General features: G+C 45.9%; 11 non-coding genes across 11 annotated transcripts; all 11 read left to right on the top strand.

The window, feature by feature from the left end:
• Positions 1 to 671: 671 nt before the first annotated feature.
• On the top strand, positions 672 to 744 carry TRNAV-CAC (transfer RNA valine (anticodon CAC)). The gene has a single exon. It is a non-coding gene; the product is annotated as a tRNA-Val (tRNA).
• A 554-nt stretch (positions 745 to 1,298) lies between these two features.
• On the top strand, positions 1,299 to 1,371 carry TRNAV-AAC (transfer RNA valine (anticodon AAC)). Its single transcript has one exon. It is a non-coding gene; the product is annotated as a tRNA-Val (tRNA).
• A 2,547-nt stretch (positions 1,372 to 3,918) lies between these two features.
• TRNAV-CAC (transfer RNA valine (anticodon CAC)) lies at positions 3,919 to 3,991 on the top strand. The gene has a single exon. It is a non-coding gene; the product is annotated as a tRNA-Val (tRNA).
• A 739-nt stretch (positions 3,992 to 4,730) lies between these two features.
• On the top strand, positions 4,731 to 4,803 carry TRNAV-CAC (transfer RNA valine (anticodon CAC)). The gene has a single exon. It is a non-coding gene; the product is annotated as a tRNA-Val (tRNA).
• A 738-nt stretch (positions 4,804 to 5,541) lies between these two features.
• On the top strand, positions 5,542 to 5,614 carry TRNAV-CAC (transfer RNA valine (anticodon CAC)). Its single transcript has one exon. It is a non-coding gene; the product is annotated as a tRNA-Val (tRNA).
• A 738-nt stretch (positions 5,615 to 6,352) lies between these two features.
• Positions 6,353 to 6,425, top strand: TRNAV-CAC (transfer RNA valine (anticodon CAC)). The gene has a single exon. It is a non-coding gene; the product is annotated as a tRNA-Val (tRNA).
• A 554-nt stretch (positions 6,426 to 6,979) lies between these two features.
• TRNAV-AAC (transfer RNA valine (anticodon AAC)) lies at positions 6,980 to 7,052 on the top strand. Its single transcript has one exon. It is a non-coding gene; the product is annotated as a tRNA-Val (tRNA).
• A 4,799-nt stretch (positions 7,053 to 11,851) lies between these two features.
• TRNAV-AAC (transfer RNA valine (anticodon AAC)) lies at positions 11,852 to 11,924 on the top strand. The gene has a single exon. It is a non-coding gene; the product is annotated as a tRNA-Val (tRNA).
• A 924-nt stretch (positions 11,925 to 12,848) lies between these two features.
• TRNAV-CAC (transfer RNA valine (anticodon CAC)) lies at positions 12,849 to 12,921 on the top strand. Its single transcript has one exon. It is a non-coding gene; the product is annotated as a tRNA-Val (tRNA).
• A 3,163-nt stretch (positions 12,922 to 16,084) lies between these two features.
• Positions 16,085 to 16,157, top strand: TRNAV-CAC (transfer RNA valine (anticodon CAC)). Its single transcript has one exon. It is a non-coding gene; the product is annotated as a tRNA-Val (tRNA).
• Positions 16,158 to 16,897: 740 nt separating this feature from the next.
• TRNAV-CAC (transfer RNA valine (anticodon CAC)) lies at positions 16,898 to 16,970 on the top strand. Its single transcript has one exon. It is a non-coding gene; the product is annotated as a tRNA-Val (tRNA).
• Positions 16,971 to 22,989: the final 6,019 nt, after the last annotated feature.

Below are 22,989 nucleotides of genomic sequence, written 5' to 3'. Positions count from 1 at the left end.
AGCCGTAAGCCAAATCTGCCAATACAAAGCATAGTTTAGGTGCAACACCTTCAATGTGAGCTCTTTTTCTTCACTGTTTATGAGCTGACCATCGCTGTAAGTGTTTGGTGTTTAGGCAAACTTGTTTTCTGGACCCAAAGGCAATTGGAATGTGGACTTTGGTTCTCCTGCTTAGTCAGCTGAGCTGGAAAACCTGACGACCGTTGGCGTATGTTTTCAGCTGACCTGGTGAGAAAAGTGTGTGGAAAAGCTAGAGGTGATATCCATGACTCAGTGTATCTTGCCAGTACTGGCTGTTTTGAGATGTTATTTGTATCAAGTTAGGCATCCGAGATGGGCTTTCTTCCTTCTTTGCTTCATTACCAAAGAGTATCATTTGCAAGGACGGTAAACTGAACTCAGGTTATCAACCAACCAGAAGCAAATAATAGCTAATACGGTGACCCCAACCTCCGAGCAACCAACCCGAAAAGTGCTGTCGTGATAGGTTTCTGTAGTGTAGTGGTTATCACGTTCGCCTAACACGTGAAAGGTCCCCGGTTCGAAACCGGGCAGAAACAATTTGAGCGCGCTAGTGCTTTTTGTCAATGTCGCTTTCAGCAGCTCTTTTCACCGATCTTACTTTAGGGTAGACTTTCGGTTTGCAAGGCTCAAAAAAACAGCATGAATGGGTTTCTGTAGTGTAGTGGTTATCACGTTCGCCTCACACGCGAAAGGTCCCCGGTTCGAAACCGGGCAGAAACAGTGCTTACTATTAACTTTTTCACAGTCTGGCAAACTCAAAGCTCTTGCCATGCCTTGCCCCTCTGGCAGCCGTAAGCCAAATCTGCCAATACAAAGCACAGTTTAGGTGCAACACCTTCAATGTGAGCTCTTTTTCTTCACTGTTTATGAGCTGACCATCGCTGTAAGTGTTTGGTGTTTAGGCAAACTTGTTTTCTGGACCCAAAGGCAATTGGAATGTGGACTTTGGTTCTCCTGCTTAGTCAGCTGAGCTGGAAAACCTGACGACCATTGGCGTATGTTTTCAGCTGACCTGGTGAGAAAAGTGTGTGGAAAAGCTAGAGGTGATATCCATGACTCAGTGTATCTTGCCAGTACTGGCTGTTTTGAGATGTTATTTGTATCAAGTTAGGCATCCGAGATGGGCTTTCTTCCTTCTTTGCTTCATTACCAAAGAGTATCATTTGCAAGGACGGTAAACTGAACTCAGGTTATCAACCAACCAGAAGCAAATAATAGCTAATACGGTGACCCCAACCTCCGAGCAACCAACCCGAAAAGTGCTGTCGTGATAGGTTTCTGTAGTGTAGTGGTTATCACGTTCGCCTAACACGCGAAAGGTCCCCGGTTCGAAACCGGGCAGAAACAATTTGAGCGCGCTAGTGCTTTTTGTCAATGTCGCTTTCAGCAGCTCTTTTCACCGATCTTACTTTAGGGTAGACTTTCGGTTTGCAAGGCTCAAAAAAACAGCATGAATGGGTTTCTGTAGTGTAGTGGTTATCATGTTCGCCTCACACGCGAAAGGTCCCTGGTTCGAAACCGGGCAGAAACAGTGCTTACCTTTAACTTTTTCACAGTCTGGCAAACTCAAAGCTCTTGCCATGCCTTGCCCCTCTGGCAGCCGTAAGCCAAATCTGCCAATACAAAGCATAGTTTAGGTGCAACACCTTCAATGTGAGCTCTTTTTCTTCACTGTTTATGAGCTGACCATCGCTGTAAGTGTTTGGTGTTTAGGCAAACTTGTTTTCTGGACCCAAAGGCAATTGGAATGTGGACTTTGGTTCTCCTGCTTAGTCAGCTGAGCTGGAAAACCTGACGACCATTGGCGTATGTTTTCAGCTGACCTGGTGAGAAAAGTGTGTGGAAAAGCTAGAGGTGATATCCATGACTCAGTGTATCTTGCCAGTACTGGCTGTTTTGAGGATGTTATTTGTATCAAGTTAGGCATCCGAGATGGGCTTTCTTCCTTCTTTGCTTCATTACCAAAGAGTATCATTTGCAAGGACGGTAAACTGAACTCAGGTTATCAACCAACCAGAAGCAAATAATAGCTAATACGGTGACCCCAACCTCCGAGCAACCAACCCGAAAAGTGTTGTCGTGATAGGTTTCTGTAGTGTAGTGGTTATCACGTTCGCCTAACACGCGAAAGGTCCTCGGTTCGAAACCGGGCAGAAACAATTTGAGCGCGCTAGTGCTTTTTGTCAATGTCGCTTTCAGCAGCTCTTTTCACCGATCTTACTTTAGGGTAGACTTTCGGTTTGCAAGGCTCAAAAAAACAGCATGAATGGGTTTCTGTAGTGTAGTGGTTATCACGTTCGCCTCACACGCGAAAGGTCCCTGGTTCGAAACCGGGCAGAAACAGTGCTTACCTTTAACTTTTTCACAGTCTGGCAAACTCAAAGCTCTTGCCATGCCTTGCCCCTCTAGCAGCCGTAAGCCAAATCTGCCAATACAAAGCATAGTTTAGGTGCAACACCTTCAATGTGAGCTCTTTTTCTTCACTGTTTATGAGCTGACCATCGCTGTAAGTGTTTGGTGTTTAGGCAAACTTGTTTTCTGGACCCAAAGGCAATTGGAATGTGGACTTTGGTTCTCCTGCTTAGTCAGCTGAGCTGGAAAACCTGACGACCATTGGCGCATGTTTTCAGCTGACCTGGTGAGAAAAGTGTGTGGAAAAGCTAGAGGTGATATCCATGACTCAGTGTATCTTGCCAGTACTGGCTGTTTTGAGGATGTTATTTGTATCAAGTTAGGCATCCGAGATGGGCTTTCTTCCTTCTTTGCTTCATTACCAAAGAGTATCATTTGCAAGGACGGTAAACTGAACTCAGGTTATCAACCAACCAGAAGCAAATAATAGCTAATACGGTGACCCCAACCTCCGAGCAACCAACCCGAAAAGTGCTGTCGTGATAGGTTTCTGTAGTGTAGTGGTTATCACGTTCGCCTAACACGCGAAAGGTCCTCGGTTCGAAACCGGGCAGAAACAATTTGAGCGCGCTAGTGCTTTTTGTCAATGTCGCTTTCAGCAGCTCTTTTCACCGATCTTACTTTAGGGTAGACTTTCGGTTTGCAAGGCTCAAAAGAACAGCATGAATGGGTTTCTGTAGTGTAGTGGTTATCACGTTCGCCTCACACGCGAAAGGTCCCTGGTTCGAAACCGGGCAGAAACAGTGCTTACCTTTAACTTTTTCACAGTCTGGCAAACTCAAAGCTCTTGCCATGCCTTCCCCCTCTGGCAGCCGTAAGCCAAATCTGCCAATACAAAGCATAGTTTAGGTGCAACACCTTCAATGTGAGCTCTTTTTCTTCACTGTTTATGAGCTGACCATCGCTGTAAGTGTTTGGTGTTTAGGCAAACTTGTTTTCTGGACCCAAAGGCAATTGGAATGTGGACTTTGGTTCTCCTGCTTAGTCAGCTGAGCTGGAAAACCTGACGACCATTGGCGTATGTTTTCAGCTGACCTGGTGAGAAAAGTGTGTGGAAAAGCTAGAGGTGATATCCATGACTCAGTGTATCTTGCCAGTACTGGCTGTTTTGAGGATGTTATTTGTATCAAGTTAGGCATCCGAGATGGGCTTTCTTCCTTCTTTGCTTCATTACCAAAGAGTATCATTTGCAAGGACGGTAAACTGAACTCAGGTTATCAACCAACCAGAAGCAAATAATAGCTAATACGGTGACCCCAACCTCCGAGCAACCAACCCGAAAAGTGCTGTCGTGATAGGTTTCTGTAGTGTAGTGGTTATCACGTTCGCCTAACATGCGAAAGGTCCCCGGTTCGAAACCGGGCAGAAACAATTTGAGCGCGCTAGTGCTTTTTGTCAATGTCGCTTTCAGCAGCTCTTTTCACCGATCTTACTTTAGGGTAGACTTTCGGTTTGCAAGGCTCAAAAACACAGCATGAATGGGTTTCTGTAGTGTAGTGGTTATCACGTTCGCCTCACACGCGAAAGGTCCCCGGTTCGAAACCGGGCAGAAACAGTGCTTACTATTAACTTTTTCACAGTCTGGCAAACTCAAAGCTCTTGCCATGCCTTGCCCCTCTGGCAGCCGTAAGCCAAATCTGCCAATACAAAGCACAGTTTAGGTGCAACACCTTCAATGTGAGCTCTTTTTCTTCACTGTTTATGAGCTGACCATCGCTGTAAGTGTTTGGTGTTTAGGCAAACTTGTTTTCTGGACCCAAAGGCAATTGGAATGTGGACTTTGGTTCTCCTGCTTAGTCAGCTGAGCTGGAAAACCTGACGACCATTGGCGTATGTTTTCAGCTGACCTGGTGAGAAAAGTGTGTGGAAAAGCTAGAGGTGATATCCATGACTCAGTGTATCTTGCCAGTACTGGCTGTTTTGAGGATGTTATTTGTATCAAGTTAGGCATCCGAGATGGGCTTTCTTCCTTCTTTGCTTCATTACCAAAGAGTATCATTTGCAAGGACGGTAAACTGAACTCAGGTTATCAACCAACCAGAAGCAAATAATAGCTAATACGGTGACCCCAACCTCCGAGCAACCAACCCGAAAAGTGCTGTCGTGATAGGTTTCTGTAGTGTAGTGGTTATCACGTTCGCCTAACACGCGAAAGATCCCCGGTTCGAAACCGGGCAGAAACAATTTGAGCGCGCTAGTGCTTTTTGTCAATGTCGCTTTCAGCAGCTCTTTTCACCGATCTTACTTTAGGGTAGACTTTCGGTTTGCAAGGCTCAAAAAAACAGCATGAATGGGTTTCTGTAGTGTAGTGGTTATCACGTTCGCCTCACACGCGAAAGGTCCCCGGTTCGAAACCGGGCAGAAACAGTGCTTACTATTAACTTTTTCACAGTCTGGCAAACTCAAAGCTCTTGCCATGCCTTGCCCCTCTGGCAGCCGTAAGCCAAATCTGCCAATACAAAGCACAGTTTAGGTGCAACACCTTCAATGTGAGCTCTTTTTCTTCACTGTTTATGAGCTGACCATCGCTGTAAGTGTTTGGTGTTTAGGCAAACTTGTTTTCTGGACCCAAAGGCAATTGGAATGTGGACTTTGGTTCTCCTGCTTAGTCAGCTGAGCTGGAAAACCTGACGACCATTGGCGTATGTTTTCAGCTGACCTGGTGAGAAAAGTGTGTGGAAAAGCTAGAGGTGATATCCATGACTCAGTGTATCTTGCCAGTACTGGCTGTTTTGAGATGTTATTTGTATCAAGTTAGGCATCCGAGATGGGCTTTCTTCCTTCTTTGCTTCATTACCAAAGAGTATCATTTGCAAGGACGGTAAACTGAACTCAGGTTATCAACCAACCAGAAGCAAATAATAGCTAATACGGTGACCCCAACCTCCGAGCAACCAACCCGAAAAGTGCTGTCGTGATAGGTTTCTGTAGTGTAGTGGTTATCACGTTCGCCTAACATGCGAAAGGTCCCCGGTTCGAAACCGGGCAGAAACAATTTGAGCGCGCTAGTGCTTTTTGTCAATGTCGCTTTCAGCAGCTCTTTTCACCGATCTTACTTTAGGGTAGACTTTCGGTTTGCAAGGCTCAAAAAAACAGCATGAATGGGTTTCTGTAGTGTAGTGGTTATCACGTTCGCCTCACACGCGAAAGGTCCCCGGTTCGAAACCGGGCAGAAACAGTGCTTACTATTAACTTTTTCACAGTCTGGCAAACTCAAAGCTCTTGCCATGCCTTGCCCCTCTGGCAGCCGTAAGCCAAATCTGCCAATACAAAGCACAGTTTAGGTGCAACACCTTCAATGTGAGCTCTTTTTCTTCACTGTTTATGAGCTGACCATCGCTGTAAGTGTTTGGTGTTTAGGCAAACTTGTTTTCTGGACCCAAAGGCAATTGGAATGTGGACTTTGGTTCTCCTGCTTAGTCAGCTGAGCTGGAAAACCTGACGACCGTTGGCGTATGTTTTCAGCTGACCTGGTGAGAAAAGTGTGTGGAAAAGCTAGAGGTGATATCCATGACTCAGTGTATCTTGCCAGTACTGGCTGTTTTGAGATGTTATTTGTATCAAGTTAGGCATCCGAGATGGGCTTTCTTCCTTCTTTGCTTCATTACCAAAGAGTATCATTTGCAAGGACGGTAAACTGAACTCAGGTTATCAACCAACCAGAAGCAAATAATAGCTAATACGGTGACCCCAACCTCCGAGCAACCAACCCGAAAAGTGCTGTCGTGATAGGTTTCTGTAGTGTAGTGGTTATCACGTTCGCCTAACACGTGAAAGGTCCCCGGTTCGAAACCGGGCAGAAACAATTTGAGCGCGCTAGTGCTTTTTGTCAATGTCGCTTTCAGCAGCTCTTTTCACCGATCTTACTTTAGGGTAGACTTTCGGTTTGCAAGGCTCAAAAAAACAGCATGAATGGGTTTCTGTAGTGTAGTGGTTATCACGTTCGCCTCACACGCGAAAGGTCCCCGGTTCGAAACCGGGCAGAAACAGTGCTTACTATTAACTTTTTCACAGTCTGGCAAACTCAAAGCTCTTGCCATGCCTTGCCCCTCTGGCAGCCGTAAGCCAAATCTGCCAATACAAAGCACAGTTTAGGTGCAACACCTTCAATGTGAGCTCTTTTTCTTCACTGTTTATGAGCTGACCATCGCTGTAAGTGTTTGGTGTTTAGGCAAACTTGTTTTCTGGACCCAAAGGCAATTGGAATGTGGACTTTGGTTCTCCTGCTTAGTCAGCTGAGCTGGAAAACCTGACGACCATTGGCGTATGTTTTCAGCTGACCTGGTGAGAAAAGTGTGTGGAAAAGCTAGAGGTGATATCCATGACTCAGTGTATCTTGCCAGTACTGGCTGTTTTGAGATGTTATTTGTATCAAGTTAGGCATCCGAGATGGGCTTTCTTCCTTCTTTGCTTCATTACCAAAGAGTATCATTTGCAAGGACGGTAAACTGAACTCAGGTTATCAACCAACCAGAAGCAAATAATAGCTAATACGGTGACCCCAACCTCCGAGCAACCAACCCGAAAAGTGCTGTCGTGATAGGTTTCTGTAGTGTAGTGGTTATCACGTTCGCCTAACACGCGAAAGGTCCCCGGTTCGAAACCGGGCAGAAACAATTTGAGCGCGCTAGTGCTTTTTGTCAATGTCGCTTTCAGCAGCTCTTTTCACCGATCTTACTTTAGGGTAGACTTTCGGTTTGCAAGGCTCAAAAAAACAGCATGAATGGGTTTCTGTAGTGTAGTGGTTATCATGTTCGCCTCACACGCGAAAGGTCCCTGGTTCGAAACCGGGCAGAAACAGTGCTTACCTTTAACTTTTTCACAGTCTGGCAAACTCAAAGCTCTTGCCATGCCTTGCCCCTCTGGCAGCCGTAAGCCAAATCTGCCAATACAAAGCACAGTTTAGGTGCAACACCTTCAATGTGAGCTCTTTTTCTTCACTGTTTATGAGCTGACCATCGCTGTAAGTGTTTGGTGTTTAGGCAAACTTGTTTTCTGGACCCAAAGGCAATTGGAATGTGGACTTTGGTTCTCCTGCTTAGTCAGCTGAGCTGGAAAACCTGACGACCATTGGCGTATGTTTTCAGCTGACCTGGTGAGAAAAGTGTGTGGAAAAGCTAGAGGTGATATCCATGACTCAGTGTATCTTGCCAGTACTGGCTGTTTTGAGGATGTTATTTGTATCAAGTTAGGCATCCGAGATGGGCTTTCTTCCTTCTTTGCTTCATTACCAAAGAGTATCATTTGCAAGGACGGTAAACTGAACTCAGGTTATCAACCAACCAGAAGCAAATAATAGCTAATACGGTGACCCCAACCTCCGAGCAACCAACCCGAAAAGTGCTGTCGTGATAGGTTTCTGTAGTGTAGTGGTTATCACGTTCGCCTAACACGCGAAAGGTCCTCGGTTCGAAACCGGGCAGAAACAATTTGAGCGCGCTAGTGCTTTTTGTCAATGTCGCTTTCAGCAGCTCTTTTCACCGATCTTACTTTAGGGTAGACTTTCGGTTTGCAAGGCTCAAAAAAACAGCATGAATCGGTTTTTGTAGTGTAGTGGTTATCACGTTCGCCTCACACGCGAAAGGTCCCCGGTTCGAAACCGGGCAGAAACAGTGCTTACCTTTAACTTTTTCACAGTCTGACAAACTCAAAGCTCTTGCCATGCCTTGCCCCTCTAGCAGCCGTAAGCCAAATCTGCCAATACAAAGCATAGTTTAGGTGCAACACCTTCAATGTGAGCTCTTTTTCTTCACTGTTTATGAGCTGACCATCGCTGTAAGTGTTTGGTGTTTAGGCAAACTTGTTTTCTGGACCCAAAGGCAATTGGAATGTGGACTTTGGTTCTCCTGCTTAGTCAGCTGAGCTGGAAAACCTGACGACCATTGGCGTATGTTTTCAGCTGACCTGGTGAGAAAAGTGTGTCGAAAAGCTAGAGGTGATATCCATGACTCAGTGTATCTTGCCAGTACTGGCTGTTTTGAGGATGTTATTTGTATCAAGTTAGGCATCCGAGATGGGCTTTCTTTCTTCTTTGCTTCATTACCAAAGAGTATCATTTGCAAGGACGGTAAACTGAACTCAGGTTATCAACCAACCAGAAGCAAATAATAGCTAATACGGTGACCCCAACCTCCGAGCAACCAACCCGAAAAGTGCTGTCGTGATAGGTTTCTGTAGTGTAGTGGTTATCACGTTCGCCTAACACGCGAAAGGTCCTCGGTTCGAAACCGGGCAGAAACAATTTGAGCGCGCTAGTGCTTTTTGTCAATGTCGCTTTCAGCAGCTCTTTTCACCGATCTTACTTTAGGGTAGACTTTCGGTTTGCAAGGCTCAAAAAAACAGCATGAATGGGTTTCTGTAGTGTAGTGGTTATCACGTTCGCCTCACACGCGAAAGGTCCCTGGTTCGAAACCGGGCAGAAACAGTGCTTACCTTTAACTTTTTCACAGTCTGGCAAACTCAAAGCTCTTGCCATGCCTTGCCCCTCTGGCCGCCGTAAGCCAAATCTGCCAATACAAAGCATAGTTTAGGTGCAACACCTTCAATGTGAGCTCTTTTTCTTCACTGTTTATGAGCTGACCATCGCTGTAAGTGTTTGGTGTTTAGGCAAACTTGTTTTCTGGACCCAAAGGCAATTGGAATGTGGACTTTGGTTCTCCTGCTTAGTCAGCTGAGCTGGAAAACCTGACGACCATTGGCGTATGTTTTCAGCTGACCTGGTGAGAAAAGTGTGTGGAAAAGCTAGAGGTGATATCCATGACTCAGTGTATCTTGCCAGTACTGGCTGTTTTGAGGATGTTATTTGTATCAAGTTAGGCATCCGAGATGGGCTTTCTTCCTTCTTTGCTTCATTACCAAAGAGTATCATTTGCAAGGACGGTAAACTGAACTCAGGTTATCAACCAACCAGAAGCAAATAATAGCTAATACGGTGACCCCAACCTCCGAGCAACCAACCCGAAAAGTGCTGTCGTGATAGGTTTCTGTAGTGTAGTGGTTATCACGTTCGCCTAACACGTGAAAGGTCCTCGGTTCGAAACCGGGCAGAAACAATTTGAGCGCGCTAGTGCTTTTTGTCAATGTCGCTTTCAGCAGCTCTTTTCACCGATCTTACTTTAGGGTAGACTTTCGGTTTGCAAGGCTCAAAAAAACAGCATGAATGGGTTTCTGTAGTGTAGTGGTTATCACGTTCGCCTCACACGCGAAAGGTCCCTGGTTCGAAACCGGGCAGAAACAGTGCTTACCTTTAACTTTTTCACAGTCTGGCAAACTCAAAGCTCTTGCCATGCCTTGCCCCTCTGGCAGCCGTAAGCCAAATCTGCCAATACAAAGCACAGTTTAGGTGCAACACCTTCAATGTGAGCTCTTTTTCTTCACTGTTTATGAGCTGACCATCGCTGTAAGTGTTTGGTGTTTAGGCAAACTTGTTTTCTGGACCCAAAGGCAATTGGAATGTGGACTTTGGTTCTCCTGCTTAGTCAGCTGAGCTGGAAAACCTGACGACCATTGGCGTATGTTTTCAGCTGACCTGGTGAGAAAAGTGTGTGGAAAAGCTAGAGGTGATATCCATGACTCAGTGTATCTTGCCAGTACTGGCTGTTTTGAGGATGTTATTTGTATCAAGTTAGGCATCCGAGATGGGCTTTCTTCCTTCTTTGCTTCATTACCAAAGAGTATCATTTGCAAGGACGGTAAACTGAACTCAGGTTATCAACCAACCAGAAGCAAATAATAGCTAATACGGTGACCCCAACCTCCGAGCAACCAACCCGAAAAGTGCTGTCGTGGTAGGTTTCTGTAGTGTAGTGGTTATCACGTTCGCCTAACACGCGAAAGGTCCCCGGTTCGAAACCCGGCAGAAACAATTTGAGCGCGCTAGTGCTTTTTGTCAATGTCGCTTTCAGCAGCTCTTTTCACCGATCTTACTTTAGGGTAGACTTTCGGTCTGCAAGGCTCAAAAAAACAGCATGAATGGGTTTCTGTAGTGTAGTGGTTATCACGTTCGCCTCACACGCGAAAGGTCCCCGGTCCGAAACCGGGCAGAAACAGTGCTTACCTTTAACTTTTTCACAGTCTGGCAAACTCAAAGCTCTTGCCATGCCTTGCCCCTCTGGCAGCCGTAAGCCAAATCTGCCAATACAAAGCACAGTTTAGGTGCAACACCTTCAATGTGAGCTCTTTTTCTTCACTGTTTATGAGCTGACCATCGCTGTAAGTGTTTGGTGTTTAGGCAAACTTGTTTTCTGGACCCAAAGGCAATTGGAATGTGGACTTTGGTTCTCCTGCTTAGTCAGCTGAGCTGGAAAACCTGACGACCATTGGCGTATGTTTTCAGCTGACCTGGTGAGAAAAGTGTGTGGAAAAGCTAGAGGTGATATCCATGACTCAGTGTATCTTGCCAGTACTGGCTGTTTTGAGGATGTTATTTGTATCAAGTTAGGCATCCGACATGGGCTTTCTTCCTTCTTTGCTTCATTACCAAAGAGTATCATTTGCAAGGACGGTAAACTGAACTCAGGTTATCAACCAACCAGAAGCAAATAATAGCTAATACGGTGACCCCAACCTCCGAGCAACCAACCCGAAAAGTGCTGTCGTGATAGGTTTCTGTAGCGTAGTGGTTATCACGTTCGCCTAACACGCGAAAGGTCCCCTGTTCGAAACCGGGCAGAAACAATTTGAGCGCGCTAGTGCTTTTTGTCAATGTCGCTTTCAGCAGCTCTTTTCACCGATCTTACTTTAGGGTAGACTTTCGGTTTGCAAGGCTCAAAAAAACAGCATGAATGGGTTTCTGTAGTGTAGTGGTTATCACATTCGCCTCACACGCGAAAGGTCCCCGGTTCGAAACCGGGCAGAAACAGTGCTTACCTTTAACTTTTTCACAGTCTGGCAAACTCAAAGCTCTTGCCATGCCTTGCCCCTCTGGCAGCCGTAAGCCAAATCTGCCAATACAAAGCACAGTTTAGGTGCAACACCTTCAATGTAAGCTCTTTTTCTTCACTGTTTATGAGCTGACCATCGTTGTAAGTGTTTGGTGTTTAGGCAAACTTGTTTTCTGGACCCAAAGGCAATTGGAATGTGGACTTTGGTTCTCCTGCTTAGTCAGCTGAGCTGGAAAACCTGACGACCATTGGCGTATGTTTTCAGCTGACCTGGTGAGAAAAGTGTGTGGAAAAGCTAGAGGTGATATCCATGACTCAGTGTATCTTGCCAGTACTGGCTGTTTTGAGGATGTTATTTGTATCAAGTTAGGCATCCGAGATGGGCTTTCTTCCTTCTTTGCTTCATTACCAAAGAGTATCATTTACAAGGACGGTAAACTGAACTCAGGTTATCAACCAACCAGAAGCAAATAATAGCTAATACGGTGACCCCAACCTCCGAGCAACCAACCCGAAAAGTGGTGTCGTGATAGGTTTCTGTAGTGTAGTGGTTATCACGTTCGCCTAACACGCGAAAGGTCCCCGGTTCGAAACCGGGCAGAAACAATTTGAGCGCGCTAGTGCTCTTTGTCAATGTCGCTTTCAGCAGCTCTTTTCACCGATCTTACTTTAGGGTAGACTTTCGGTTTGCAAGGCTCAAATAAACAGCATGAATGGGTTTCTGTAGTGTAGTGGTTATCACGTTCGCCTCACACGCGAAAGGTCCCCGGTTCGAAACCGGGCAGCAACAGTACTTACCTTTAACTTTTTCACAGTCTGGCAAACTCAAAGCTCTTGCCATGCCTTGCCCCTCTGGCAGCCGTAAGCCAAATCTGCCAATACAAAGCACAGTTTAGGTGCAACACCTTCAATGTGAGCTCTTTTTCTTCACTGTTTATGAGCTGACCATCGCTGGAAGTGTTTGGTGTTTAGGCAAACTTGTTTTCTGGACCCAAAGGCAATTGGAATGTGGACTTTGGTTCTCCTGCTTAGTCAGCTGAGCTGGAAAACCTGACGACCATTGGCGTATGTTTTCAGCTGACCTGGTGAGAAAAGTGTGTGGAAAAGCTAGAGGTGATATCCATGACTCAGTGTATCTTGCCAGTACTGGCTGTTTTGAGGATGTTATTTGTATCAAGTTAGGCATCCGAGATGGGCTTTCTTCCTTCTTTGCTTCATTACCAAAGAGTATCATTTGCAAGGACGGTAAACTGAACTCAGGTTATCAACCAACCAGAAGCAAATAATAGCTAATACGGTGACCCCAACCTCCGAGCAACCAACCCGAAAAGTGCTTTCGTGATAGGTTTCTGTAGTGTAGTGGTTATCACGTTCGCCTAACACGCGAAAGGTCCTCGGTTCGAAACCGGGCAGAAACAATTTGAGCGCGCTAGTGCTTTTTGTCAATGTCGCTTTCAGCAGCTCTTTTCACCGATCTTACTTTAGGGTAGACTTTCGGTTTGCAAGGCTCAAAAAAAACAGCATGAATGGGTTTCTGTAGTGTAGTGGTTATCACGTTCGCCTCACACGCGAAAGGTCCCCGGTTCGAAACCGGGCAGAAACAGTGCTTACCTTTAACTTTTTCACAGTCTGGCAAACTCAAAGCTCTTGCCATGCCTTGCCCCTCTGGCAGCCGTAAGCCAAATCTGCCAATACAAAGCATAGTTTAGGTGCAACACCTTCAATGTGAGCTCTTTTTCTTCACTGTTTATGAGCTGACCATCGCTGTAAGTGTTTGGTGTTTAGGCAAACTTGTTTTCTGGACCCAAAGGCAATTGGAATGTGGACTTTGGTTCTCCTGCTTAGTCAGCTGAGCTGGAAAACCTGACGACCATTGGCGTATGTTTTCAGCTGACCTGGTGAGAAAAGTGTGTGGAAAAGCTAGAGGTGATATCCATGACTCAGTGTATCTTGCCAGTACTGGCTGTTTTGAGGATGTTATTTGTATCAAGTTAGGCATCCGAGATGGGCTTTCTTCCTTCTTTGCTTCATTACCAAAGAGTATCATTTGCAAGGACGGTAAACTGAACTCAGGTTATCAACCAACCAGAAGCAAATAATAGCTAATACGGTGACCCCAACCTCCGAGCAACCAACCCAAAAAGGCTGTTGTGATAGGTTTCTGTAGTGTAGTGGTTATCACGTTCGCCTAACATGCGAAAGGTCCCCGGTTCGAAACCGGGCAGAAACAATTTGAGCGCGCTAGTGCTTTTTGTCAATGTCGCTTTCAGCAGCTCTTTTCACTGATCTTACTTTAGGGTACACTTTCGGTTTGCAAGGCTCAAAAAAACAGCATGAATGGGTTTCTGTAGTGTAGTGGTTATCACGTTCGCCTCACACGCGAAAGGTCCCCGGGCAGAAACAGTGCTTACCTTTAACTTTTTCACAGTCTGGCAAACTCAAAGCTCTTGCCATGCCTTGCCCCTCTGGCAGCCGTAAGCCAAATCTGCCAATACAAAGCACAGTTTAGGTGCAACACCTTCAATGTGAGCTCTTTTTCTTCACTGTTTATGAGCTGACCATCGCTGTAAGTGTTTGGTGTTTAGGCAAACTTGTTTTCTGGACCCAAAGGCAATTGGAATGTGGACTTTGGTTCTCCTGCTTAGTCAGCTGAGCTGGAAAACCTGACGACCATTGGCGTATGTTTTCAGCTGACCTGGTGAGAAAAGTGTGTGGAAAAGCTAGAGGTGATATCCATGACTCAGTGTATCTTGCCAGTACTGGCTGTTTTGAGGATGTTATTTGTATCAAGTTAGGCATCCGAGATGGGCTTTCTTCCTTCTTTGCTTCATTACCAAAGAGTATCATTTGCAAGGACGGTAAACTGAACTCAGGTTATCAACCAACCAGAAGCAAATAATAGCTAATACGGTGACCCCAACCTCCGAGCAACCAACCCGAAAAGTGCTGTCGTGATAGGTTTCTGTAGTGTAGTGGTTATCACGTTCGCCTAACACGCGAAAGGTCCCCGGTTCGAAACCCGGCAGAAACAATTTGAGCGCGCTAGTGCTTTTTGTCAATGTCGCTTTCAGCAGCTCTTTTCACCGATCTTACTTTAGGGTAGACTTTCGGTCTGCAAGGCTCAAAAAAACAGCATGAATGGGTTTCTGTAGTGTAGTGGTTATCACGTTCGCCTCACACGCGAAAGGTCCCCGGTCCGAAACCGGGCAGAAACAGTGCTTACCTTTAACTTTTTCACAGTCTGGCAAACTCAAAGCTCTTGCCATGCCTTGCCCCTCTGGCAGCCGTAAGCCAAATCTGCCAATACAAAGCACAGTTTAGGTGCAACACCTTCAATGTGAGCTCTTTTTCTTCACTGTTTATGAGCTGACCATCGCTGTAAGTGTTTGGTGTTTAGGCAAACTTGTTTTCTGGACCCAAAGGCAATTGGAATGTGGACTTTGGTTCTCCTGCTTAGTCAGCTGAGCTGGAAAACCTGACGACCATTGGCGTATGTTTTCAGCTGACCTGGTGAGAAAAGTGTGTGGAAAAGCTAGAGGTGATATCCATGACTCAGTGTATCTTGCCAGTACTGGCTGTTTTGAGGATGTTATTTGTATCAAGTTAGGCATCCGAGATGGGCTTTCTTCCTTCTTTGCTTCATTACCAAAGAGTATCATTTGCAAGGACGGTAAACTGAACTCAGGTTATCAACCAACCAGAAGCAAATAATAGCTAATACAGTGACCCCAACCTCCGAGCAACCAACCCGAAAAGTGCTGTCGTGATAGGTTTCTGTAGCGTAGTGGTTATCACGTTCGCCTAACACGCGAAAGGTCCCCGGTTCGAAACCGGGCAGAAACAATTTGAGCGCGCTAGTGCTTTTTGTCAATGTCGCTTTCAGCAGCTCTTTTCACCGATCTTACTTTAGGGTAGACTTTCGGTTTGCAAGGCTCAAAAAAACAGCATGAATGGGTTTCTGTAGTGTAGTGGTTATCACATTCGCCTCACACGCGAAAGGTCCCCGGTTCGAAACCGGGCAGAAACAGTGCTTACCTTTAACTTTTTCACAGTCTGGCAAACTCAAAGCTCTTGCCATGCCTTGCCCCTCTGGCAGCCGTAAGCCAAATCTGCCAATACAAAGCACAGTTTAGGTGCAACACCTTCAATGTGAGCTCTTTTTCTTCACTGTTTATGAGCTGACCATCGCTGTAAGTGTTTGGTGTTTAGGCAAACTTGTTTTCTGGACCCAAAGGCAATTGGAATGTGGACTTTGGTTCTCCTGCTTAGTCAGCTGAGCTGGAAAACCTGACGACCATTGGCGTATGTTTTCAGCTGACCTGGTGAGAAAAGTGTGTGGAAAAGCTAGAGGTGATATCCATGACTCAGTGTATCTTGCCAGTACTGGCTGTTTTGAGGATGTTATTTGTATCAAGTTAGGCATCCGAGATGGGCTTTCTTCCTTCTTTGCTTCATTACCAAAGAGTATCATTTACAAGGACGGTAAACTGAACTCAGGTTATCAACCAACCAGAAGCAAATAATAGCTAATACGGTGACCCCAACCTCCGAGCAACCAACCCGAAAAGTGGTGTCGTGATAGGTTTCTGTAGTGTAGTGGTTATCATGTTCGCCTAACACGCGAAAGGTCCCCGGTTCGAAACCGGGCAGAAACAATTTGAGCGCGCTAGTGCTTTTTGTCAATGTCGCTTTCAGCAGCTCTTTTCACCGATCTTACTTTAGGGTAGACTTTCGGTTTGCAAGGCTCAAATAAACAGCATGAATGGGTTTCTGTAGTGTAGTGGTTATCACGTTCGCCTCACACGCGAAAGGTCCCCGGTTCGAAACCGGGCAGAAACAGTGCTTACCTTTAACTTTTTCACAGTCTGGCAAACTCAAAGCTCTTGCCATGCCTTGCCCCTCTGGCAGCCGTAAGCCAAATCTGCCAATACAAAGCCTAGTTTAGGTGCAACACCTTCAATGTGAGCTCTTTTTCTTCACTGTTTATGAGCTGACCATCGCTGTAAGTGTTTGGTGTTTAGGCAAACTTGTTTTCTGGACCCAAAGGCAATTGGAATGTGGACTTTGGTTCTCCTGCTTAGTCAGCTGAGCTGGAAAACCTGACGACCATTGGCGTATGTTTTCAGCTGACCTGGTGAGAAAAGTGTGTGGAAAAGCTAGAGGTGATATCCATGACTCAGTGTATCTTGCCAGTACTGGCTGTTTTGAGGATGTTATTTGTATCAAGTTAGGCATCCGAGATGGGCTTTCTTCCTTCTTTGCTTCATTACCAAAGAGTATCATTTGCAAGGACGGTAAACTGAACTCAGGTTATCAACCAACCAGAAGCAAATAATAGCTAATACGGTGACCCCCAACCTCCGAGCAACCAACCCGAAAAGTGCTGTCGTGATAGGTTTCTGTAGTGTAGTGGTTATCACGTTCGCCTAACACGCGAAAGGTCCTCGGTTCGAAACCGGGCAGAAACAATTAGAGCGCGCTAGTGCTTTTTGTCAATGTCGCTTTCAGCAGCTCTTTTCACCGATCTTACTTTAGGGTAGACTTTCGGTTTGTAAGGCTCAAAAAAACAGCATGAATGGGTTTCTGTAGTGTAGTGGTTATCACGTTCGCCTCACACGCGAAAGGTCCCCGGTTCGAAACCGGGCAGAAACAGTGCTTACCTTTAACTTTTTCACAGTCTGGCAAACTCAAAGCTCTTGCCATGCCTTGCCCCTCTGGCAGCCGTAAGCCAAATCTGCCAATACAAAGCATAGTTTAGGTGCAACACCTTCAATGTGAGCTCTTTTTCTTCACTGTTTATGAGCTGACCATCGCTGTAAGTGTTTGGTGTTTAGGCAAACTTGTTTTCTGGACCCAAAGGCAATTGGAATGTGGACTTTGGTTCTCCTGCTTAGTCAGCTGAGCTGGAAAACCTGACAACCATTGGCGTATGTTTTCAGCTGACCTGGTGAGAAAAGTGTGTGGAAAAGCTAGAGGTGATATCCATGACTCAGTGTATCTTGCCAGTACTGGCTGTTTTGAGGATGTTATTTGTATCAAGTTAGGCATCCGAGATGGGCTTTCTTCCTTCTTTGCTTCATTACCAAAGAGTATCATTTGCAAGGACGGTAAACTGAACTCAGGTTATCAACCAACCAGAAGCAAATAATAGCTAATACGGTGACCCCAACCTCCGAGCAACCAACCCAAACAGGCTGTCGTGATAGGTTTCTGTAGTGTAGTGGTTATCACGTTCGCCTAACATGCGAAAGGTCCCCGGTTCGAAACCGGGCAGAAACAATTTGAGCGCGCTAGTGCTTTTTGTCAATGTCGCTTTCAGCAGCTCTTTTCACCGATCTTACTTTAGGGTAGACTTTCGGTTTGCAAGGCTCAAAAAAACAGCATGAATGGGTTTCTGTAGTGTAGTGGTTATCACGTTCGCCTCACACGCGAAAGGTCCCCGGTCCGAAACTGGGCAGAAACAGTGCTTACCTTTAACTTTTCCACAGTCTGGCAAACTCAAAGCTCTTGCCATGCCTTGCCCCTCTGGCAGCCGTAAGCCAAATCTGCCAATACAAAGCACAGTTTAGGTGCAACACCTTCAATGTGAGCTCTTTTTCTTCACTGTTTATGAGCTGACCATCGCTGTAAGTGTTTGGTGTTTAGGCAAACTTGTTTTCTGGACCCAAAGGCAATTGGAATGTGGACTTTGGTTCTCCTGCTTAGTCAGCTGAGCTGGAAAACCTGACGACCATTGGCGTATGTTTTCAGCTGACCTGGTGAGAAAAGTGTGTGGAAAAGCTAGAGGTGATATCCATGACTCAGTGTATCTTGCCAGTACTGGCTGTTTTGAGGATGTTATTTGTATCAAGTTAGGCATCCGAGATAGGCTTTCTTCCTTCTTTGCTTCATTACCAAAGAGTATCATTTGCAAGGACGGTAAACTGAACTCAGGTTATCAACCAACCAGAAGCAAATAATAGCTAATACGGTGACCCCAACCTCCGAGCAACCAACCCGAAAAGTGCTGTCGTGATAGGTTTCTGTAGTGTAGTCGTTATCACGTTCGCCTAACACGCGAAAGGTCCCCGGTTCGAAACCGGGCAGAAACAATTTGAGCGCGCTAGTGCTTTTTGTCAATGTCGCTTTCAGCAGCTCTTTTCACCGATCTTACTTTAGGGTAGACTTTCGGTCTGCAAGGCTCAAAAAACAGCATGAATGGGTTTCTGTAGTGTAGTGGTTATCACGTCCGCCTCACACGCGAAAGGTCCCCGGTTCGAAACCGGGCAGAAACAGTGCTTACCTTTAACTTTTTCACAGTCTGGCAAACTCAAAGCTCTTGCCATGCCTTGCCCCTCTGGCAGCCGTAAGCCAAATCTGCCAATACAAAGCACAGTTTAGGTGCAACACCTTCAATGTGAGCTCTTTTTCTTCACTGTTTATGAGCTGACCATCGCTGTAAGTGTTTGGTGTTTAGGCAAACTTGTTTTCTGGACCCAAAGGCAATTGGAATGTGGACTTTGGTTCTCCTGCTTAGTCAGCTGAGCTGGAAAACCTGACGACCATTGGCGTATGTTTTCAGCTGACCTGGTGAGAAAAGTGTGTGGAAAAGCTAGAGGTGATATCCATGACTCAGTGTATCTTGCCAGTACTGGCTGTTTTGAGGATGTTATTTGTATCAAGTTAGGCATCCGAGATGGGCTTTCTTCCTTCTTTGCTTCATTACCAAAGAGTATCATTTGCAAGGACGGTAAACTGAACTCAGGTTATCAACCAACCAGAAGCAAATAATAGCTAATACGGTGACCCCAACCTCCGAGCAACCAACCCGAAAAGTGCTGTCGTGATAGGTTTCTGTAGTGTAGTGGTTATCACGTTCGCCTAACACGCGAAAGGTCCCCGGTTCGAAACCGGGCGGAAACAATTTGAGCGCGCTAGTGCTTTTTGTCAATGTCGCTTTCAGCAGCTCTTTTCACCGATCTTACTTTAGGGTAGACTTTCGGTTTGCAAGGCTCAAATAAACAGCATGAATGGGTTTCTGTAGTGTAGTGGTTATCACGTTCGCCTCACACGCGAAAGGTCCACGGTTCGAAACCGGCCAGAAACAGTACTTACCTTTAACTTTTTCACAGTCTGGCAAACTCAAAGCTCTTGCCATGCCTTGCCCCTCTGGCAGCCGTAAGCCAAATCTGCCAATACAAAGCACAGTTTAGGTGCAACACCTTCAATGTGAGCTCTTTTTCTTCACTGTTTATGAGCTGACCATCGCTGTAAGTGTTTGGTGTTTAGGCAAACTTGTTTTCTGGACCCAAAGGCAATTGGAATGTGGACTTTGGTTCTCCTGCTTAGTCAGCTGAGCTGGAAAACCTGACGACCATTGGCGTATGTTTTCAGCTGACCTGGTGAGAAAAGTGTGTGGAAAAGCTAGAGGTGATATCCATGACTCAGTGTATCTTGCCAGTACTGGCTGTTTTGAGGATGTTATTTGTATCAAGTTAGGCATCCGAGATGGGCTTTCTTCCTTCTTTGCTTCATTACCAAAGAGTATCATTTGCAAGGACGGTAAACTGAACTCAGGTTATCAACCAACCAGAAGCAAATAATAGCTAATACGGTGACCCCAACCTCCGAGCAACCAACCCGAAAAGTGCTGTCGTGATAGGTTTCTGTAGTGTAGTCGTTATCACGTTCGCCTAACACGCGAAAGGTCCCCGGTTCGAAACCGGGCAGAAACAATTTGAGCGCGCTAGTGCTTTTTGTCAATGTCGCTTTCAGCAGCTCTTTTCACCGATCTTACTTTAGGGTAGACTTTCGGTCTGCAAGGCTCAAAAAACAGCATGAATGGGTTTCTGTAGTGTAGTGGTTATCACGTCCGCCTCACACGCGAAAGGTCCCCGGTTCGAAACCGGGCAGAAACAGTGCTTACCTTTAACTTTTTCACAGTCTGGCAAACTCAAAGCTCTTGCCATGCCTTGCCCCTCTGGCAGCCATAAGCCAAATCTGCCAATACAAAGCACAGTTTAGGTGCAACACCTTCAATGTGAGCTCTTTTTCTTCACTGTTTATGAGCTGACCATCGCTGTAAGTGTTTGGTGTTTAGGCAAACTTGTTTTCTGGACCCAAAGGCAATTGGAATGTGGACTTTGGTTCTCCTGCTTAGTCAGCTGAGCTGGAAAACCTGACGACCATTGGCGTATGTTTTCAGCTGACCTGGTGAGAAAAGTGTGTGGAAAAGCTAGAGGTGATATCCATGACTCAGTGTATCTTGCCAGTACTGGCTGTTTTGAGGATGTTATTTGTATCAAGTTAGGCATCCGAGATGGGCTTTCTTCCTTCTTTGCTTCATTACCAAAGAGTATCATTTGCAAGGACGGTAAACTGAACTCAGGTTATCAACCAACCAGAAGCAAATAATAGCTAATACGGTGACCCCAACCTCCGAGCAACCAACCCGAAAAGTGCTGTCGTGATAGGTTTCTGTAGTGTAGTCGTTATCACGTTCGCCTAACACGCGAAAGGTCCCCGGTTCGAAACCGGGCAGAAACAATTTGAGCGCGCTAGTGCTTTTTGTCAATGTCGCTTTCAGCAGCTCTTTTCACCGATCTTACTGTAGGGTAGACTTTCGGTCTGCAAGGCTCAAAAAACAGCATGAATGGGTTTCTGTAGTGTAGTGGTTATCACGTCCGCCTCACACGCGAAAGGTCCCCGGTTCGAAACCGGGCAGAAACAGTGCTTACCTTTAACTTTTTCACAGTCTGGCAAACTCAAAGCTCTTGCCATGCCTTGCCCCTCTGGCAGCCGTAAGCCAAATCTGCCAATACAAAGCACAGTTTAGGTGCAACACCTTCAATGTGAGCTCTTTTTCTTCACTGTTTATGAGCTGACCATCGCTGTAAGTGTTTGGTGTTTAGGCAAACTTGTTTTCTGGACCCAAAGGCAATTGGAATGTGGACTTTGGTTCTCCTGCTTAGTCAGCTGAGCTGGAAAACCTGACGACCATTGGCGTATGTTTTCAGCTGACCTGGTGAGAAAAGTGTGTGGAAAAGCTAGAGGTGATATCCATGACTCAGTGTATCTTGCCAGTACTGGCTGTTTTGAGGATGTTATTTGTATCAAGTTAGGCATCCGAGATGGGCTTTCTTCCTTCTTTGCTTCATTACCAAAGAGTATCATTTGCAAGGACGGTAAACTGAACTCAGGTTATCAACCAACCAGAAGCAAATAATAGCTAATACGCTGACCCCAACCTCCGAGCAACCAACCCGAAAAGTGCTGTCGTGATAAGTTTCTTTAGTGTAGTGGTTATCACGTTCGCCTAACACGCGAAAGGTCCCCGGTTCGAAACCGGGCGGAAACAATTTGAGCGCGCTAGTGCTTTTTGTCAATGTCGCTTTCAGCAGCTCTTTTCACCGATCTTACTTTAGGGTAGACTTTCGGTTTGCAAGGCTCAAATAAACAGCATGAATGGGTTTCTGTAGTGTAGTGGTTATCACGTTCGCCTCACACGCGAAAGGTCCACGGTTCGAAACCGGCCAGAAACAGTACTTACCTTTAACTTTTTCACAGTCTGGCAAACTCAAAGCTCTTGCCATGCCTTGCCCCTCTGGCAGCCGTAAGCCAAATCTGCCAATACAAAGCACAGTTTAGGTGCAACATCTTCAATGTGAGCTCTTTTTCTTCACTGTTTATGAGCTGACCATCGCTGTAAGTGTTTGGTGTTTAGGCAAACTTGTTTTCTGGACCCAAAGGCAATTGGAATGTGGACTTTGGTTCTCCTGCTTAGTCAGCTGAGCTGGAAAACCTGACGACCATTGGCGTATGTTTTCAGCTGACCTGGTGAGAAAAGTGTGTGGAAAAGCTAGAGGTGATATCCATGACTCAGTGTATCTTGCCAGTACTGGCTGTTTTGAGGATGTTATTTGTATCAAGTTAGGCATCCGAGATGGGCTTTCTTCCTTCTTTGCTTCATTACCAAAGAGTATCATTTGCAAGGACGGTAAACTGAACTCAGGTTATCAACCAACCAGAAACAAATAATAGCTAATACGGTGACCCCAACCTCCGAGCAACCAACCCGAAAAGTGCTGTCGTGATAGGTTTCTGTAGTGTAGTGGTTATCATGTTCGCCTAACACGCGAAAGGTCCCCGGTTCGAAACCGGGCAGAAACAATTTGAGCACGCTAGTGCTTTTTGTCAATGTCGCTTTCAGCAGCTCTTTTCACCGATCTTACTTTAGGGTAGACTTTCGGTCTGCAAGGCTCAAAAAAACAGCATGAATGGGTTTCTGTAGTGTAGTGGTTATCACGTTCGCCTCACACGCAAAAGGTCCCCGGTCCGAAACCGGGCAGAAACAGTGCTTACCTTTAACTTTTTCACAGTCTGGCAAACTCAAAGCTCTTGCCATGCCTTGCCCCTCTGGCAGCCGTAAGCCAAATCTGCCAATACAAAGCACAGTTTAGGTGCAACACCTTCAATGTGAGCTCTTTTTCTTCACTGTTTATGAGCTGACCATCGCTGTAAGTGTTTGGTGTTTAGGCAAACTTGTTTTCTGGACCCAAAGGCAATTGGAATGTGGACTTTGGTTCTCCTGCTTAGTCAGCTGAGCTGGAAAACCTGACGACCATTGGCGTATGTTTTCAGCTGACCTGGTGAGAAAAGTGTGTGGAAAAGCTAGAGGTGATATCCATGACTC

This window comes from Lithobates pipiens, unplaced genomic scaffold (assembly GCF_037356315.1).
Source record: "Lithobates pipiens isolate NorthernLeopardFrog02 unplaced genomic scaffold, aLitPip1_a1.2 Scaffold_8, whole genome shotgun sequence".
In the NCBI taxonomy this organism is placed as follows: Eukaryota; Metazoa; Chordata; class Amphibia; order Anura; family Ranidae; genus Lithobates; species Lithobates pipiens.
Note: the sequence above shows the minus strand (reverse complement) of the source record. Positions and strands in the feature narration are given on the sequence as shown.